A 4,419-nucleotide genomic window follows, 5' to 3' on the forward strand; every position below is an offset into this window, starting at 1 on the left:
ACCCAGGTAGTCATGAACGGCGTAGAGATTAAATACTCAAGAGTTCCTGACCTGCAGGTCAGCGCCTGGTTTTAGGTAACAGGCTCCCGAGACACACGCGGCCCTCTGTGCACGTGCGCGGAGCTGAGTGTCCTTGGAATGTGACACGAGCTGCAGAAAGCGCAAAAGAAGCTGAAAGGCAGCGATGCCCTGGGGTCTTCTGGGACATGTGGGTGTTCCTTTCACTCCGCCCCATTCCTTTCACCACAGCTCGGTTTGAACTTGAATTAAGTGTGAAGTTTCCTTCGTCTTCAGCGTGGAGCGCTCTTCCCGGTGAGCCGCCCGCAGGCCGGAAGCATCAGCGCGTCTGCAAGATGGCGCTGGGTGTTGTGGGGGAGTCGCACTGGAGACGTTGCTCAAAGAAACCACAGCAGGTTAAGGACTGGGAAAACATCTGGCTCCAGTGGAGACAGCGATGGCCTCCCGAGCCCAGACACAACACAGAGCTGTCAGCTCCCCTCTGAAGGCAACCTATCGCCCCGAGGAGGAGCCTCAAGGGACTGAGGTCACCAAAACAGTGACTCCAGAGAACACATATTAAGAATACATTTTGACAGCAATTTGTAGGAACAAGTCCCTCGTTTCCTGGTCTGAGGAGAGTCTTGAGGCTCTTTGCTGCAAAAATGAATTTGGGGACGCTTTCTCTGATGTCCTGAGGGGGAGTGTGGGGAAGTCTGACAAAGGTGACAGAACACAGCTTTCAGAGAAAATCTGGGAATAGGGCATCACCATGAAGAGTGATTTTTGTTTTAAAAATACAAAATAACAAAAAATAGCAAAAAAACAAAAAAACAAAACAAAAAAAAATACAAAATAGCTTGCCAATCAGTGCTCCCTACCCCTACCCAAGTCTTTTCCCCATTCGCCAGCACAGGCAAGACTGCCAATAAGCATCCAAAAATCATCACTTTACTTCTGCAGTATCTGTACAGAGTTTTAGAAATGAACAAATCCTGAGCTGGGCATGGTGGCTCATGTCTGTAATCCCAACTACTCCCAGGCTGAGGCAGGAGGACCACCTGAGCCCAAAAGTTCAAGATGAGCCTGGGCAACATAGCAAGACCCTCCCCATCTCAAAAAAAAAAAAAAAGACAAATCTTAAGAACCATCAATGCACACTTTGGGAGGCCAAGGCTGGCAGATGACTTGAGGTCAGGAGTTTGAGACCAGCTTGGCCAATATGGTGAAACACCACCTCTACTAAAAATACAAAAAAATTAGCTGGACATGGCAGTGCGTGCCTATAATCCTAGCTACTTGGGAGGCTGAGGCAGGATAATTGCTTGAACCCAGGAGGCAGAGATAGCAGTCAGCTGAGGCTATGCCACTGCTCTCCAGTCTGGGTGACAGAGCAAGACTCCATTTCAAAATAACAAAGAACCATTTACGGCCAGTAGAATAGCAAAATGATTATGCCACAGCTAGTTAGTGAAAACTCTGGGAATAGACCTTAGCTAATCAGGCTCCTAATTGGGGCTCTTTCCTTTTTTTCATCTTTTTTCAACAAACATTTATTGCATGCCTACAAGGGCAAAAGAAAGCATGGCCAACCATGCTCTGGTTCTGAAAACTTTTGGCTCAGAAGTGACACATATTCTTTCTGCTCACATTTTATTAGACAACCAAGCAAGTCATTGTCCATGCCCAATTTCAACAGTCAGGGATAGATTATCCTCCCATGGAAAAGGTGAAGTATTTGTGAACAGTAAGACAGTCCTCCACAAAAGCCCAGGCTCCAGGACAAGGATTGGTTTCACCCAGACTAGCTAAGGAGTTAGCAGCCCAGCAGACAAATCAGCCAATTAAAGGAGGTAACCACAGTTCCTCATTTCTCAACCAAAACTAGAGACATCTGAGAGATGTGGACACTGATGAGGAGCACAGGCCAGAAACACTCTTTGGAAGTTCTCTGGGGAAGAAAAGTGTTTTTTCCATCCCTGGGAAGTCAAGGACAGATATTCATGAGCTCCTTTTAACAAATTACCTACAATTTTCCATATACACATAAATATTTGGCCAGATGGGTCTCAGGTCCTGAAGATGAAACACATCACCAAGATGGTGTCTGCTCTTGGCTTCTTCCAGCATTCCAGACCCTGAAACCAGATGATCTTTTTTAAATAAAAATCTGGTTGTGTTTTCCACTCTTCTACCTTCCCATGTACAACTTTCCGTTGCTTAAAGTACATCAGTGGCTTTCTGTTGTTTTTACTCTGAATCTTAAAATGCTAAGTAGTGGCTCCAGGCTTTCTCTGTTCCATGGACATGGACCTGTGCTTAGTTCTTTAGGATCTCCATGCTTTTTCCTATCCACAGAGCCATTCTACAAGCTATTTCTGCTGTCTAGAATGCTTTTCTTTATCCCCTTCATCCAGATAATTTCTTCTCTCTTTAGATCTTGGCTTATTGCTGTTGCCTTAAGAAAGCTTTCCCTGATCTCACCCAGTCAGTCTCTCTCAATTATTCATACAACTAGTATTTATTGAATACCTACTAAGTTCCAGGCATTGACCTAGTTGCTAGGAACATAAAGGCAATGAGACAACTGACATGACAGGGAAGGACAAAAAAATAAACAATAAAAATACCTCTGTATGTATGACAGGTGCTATGAACAAGAAATGAACAGAATAAAGGGTGAAAGGGCCAAGCACTATTTTAGATAAAATGATCAAAGAACACCTTTCTGAAGAGGAGACACTTCACCACCGCCCTAAATGCAGAGAAAGATCAAGCTATGCTATCTGGAAGAAAGAAAGTCCCAGACAGAGGAAATAACAATTGCCAATGCCCTGAAGATAGGGTGTTAGAAAAACAGCCAACATGTTATGACTTATTTCAGTACTTTGTATCTTATCATAGAACTGTCACTGTATGATTTAAAAATTCATTTGTGTCACCTGATTAATGTTCATTGCTCCTCTAGACTGTTACTTCAAAAGGCATAAAGACAGGAGCAGTATCCATTTTTTGCTCATCATTGGACATTGAATCTCCTATATTGTGCCTTGCACCTAGCACACACTAGGTCCCTGATAAACATTTGTAGAATGGTGAAGAAACCCCAAATGACTACAACCTTAAGTGTTTTCTGTGCTCATATACACTCATATACATTCAGAACTCTCCTCTAAATGCCAAGAGCTGTTTTCCTGAAAATCCTGGCATGAAGACATTTTTTCTGATGAAGATAGCATGCCTGGCCAATGAACTAAAGAGGATCAATGTCCCCAGAAGCAGCCTGCTACCAGTGACAGGCAGGGAGTCAGAAAGTAAATATGCCCCAGCTTCCTTGTCCTTTAAATGGGATAACTCTAAGGCAGTGGTTTCTCAATCTTTCACAAATGGTCCCCCAGGGACTATTTGACAGTGTTTAGAGACCTTTTAGATTGTCACAACAGGTAGGAGGAGGGGTGGGAAAGAGATACGACTTGCATATAATGGGTACAGTTCATCTGACAGCACAAAGGACAGTCCCCTAAACCAAGAATTATCCAGACCTAGATATCAACAGTGCCGAGTCTGTGAAACCCTGCTCTAAGGTATCTGTTCTACAAGGCCTCCCAGAATTCTGTAGCAGAACTGAGGTCCAGTTGCCCATGTTGGTGACTGGTTTGATAACACATCATTTATTGGCTTCCTCCCTCCTCTTCCCTGTCTCACTTCCCGGGTGGTGTTCCCTGGGGTCACCTACCAAATAAACGACTTGCCCTTAATTCCTCATTTCAGATGCTGCTTCGAGGGAAATCCAAACCACAAAATATCCCTCAAATCCTATATTTCTCAGCAACTAGTCTTTTCTGCTCTTGGCCTGGGTATGTCATAAAGCCATGGGACTGGCCTAGGAGACCGCAAGGAGTAAGCGGCTGACACTGGCATCTAAAACTGGCACCATGTGGGCTGCAGCTCTTAAGGAAAGTCTGTGCCACCTGATAAAGTATCTGGTTTGGGGAAAAGAAGCTTGCTTCCCACTGGCACCCTTGGAGAGTCACTGTATTTGGAATAGAGAAAGGAGAAAGAATGGTGAGGTTGGAAATGGAAATCCTGTTCAAATCCCACCTCTGTTGCTAACTGGATCCTTTTTCCTGGCCAAGTCTCTGACTTGTCTTATACTCCATTTTCCCAGCTTTCAAATGAGTTTATTGGGTTGGAAGCTTGCTGACTCTTGGAGCCCTAGCATTCTATAATTATAAGAAGAAAACACTCGGCTTCCATGTCCCCTCCACCATGACCCAAGCATTGTCTTCTTTGTTAGGAGGCCTCTTCTCCTGGGGCCACCTGGGACCCCTCCATCCCCGAGCTGACACACCTCCCACCGTAGCACTCTGTGGCAGGCCTCTGTTAGCACTTACATGATCCGCATGCTTGCAAGGTCAGTTC

General features: G+C 44.9%; 1 long non-coding RNA gene across 1 annotated transcript; it reads right to left on the reverse strand.

Annotated features, from left to right (window-relative positions):
- Positions 1-1,636: 1,636 nt before the first annotated feature.
- LOC108317658 lies at positions 1,637-4,145 on the reverse strand. The gene is made up of 2 exons (XR_001830844.1): positions 4,099-4,145; positions 1,637-2,135 (listed from the first exon to the last, which is right to left on the reverse strand). It is a non-coding gene; the product is annotated as an uncharacterized LOC108317658 (long non-coding RNA).
- Between the last annotated feature and the right edge of the window lie 274 nt (positions 4,146-4,419).

This window comes from Cebus imitator, unplaced genomic scaffold (genome assembly GCF_001604975.1).
Source record: "Cebus imitator isolate Cc_AM_T3 unplaced genomic scaffold, Cebus_imitator-1.0 Scaffold205, whole genome shotgun sequence".
Lineage (NCBI taxonomy): Eukaryota > Metazoa > Chordata > Mammalia > Primates > Cebidae > Cebus > Cebus imitator.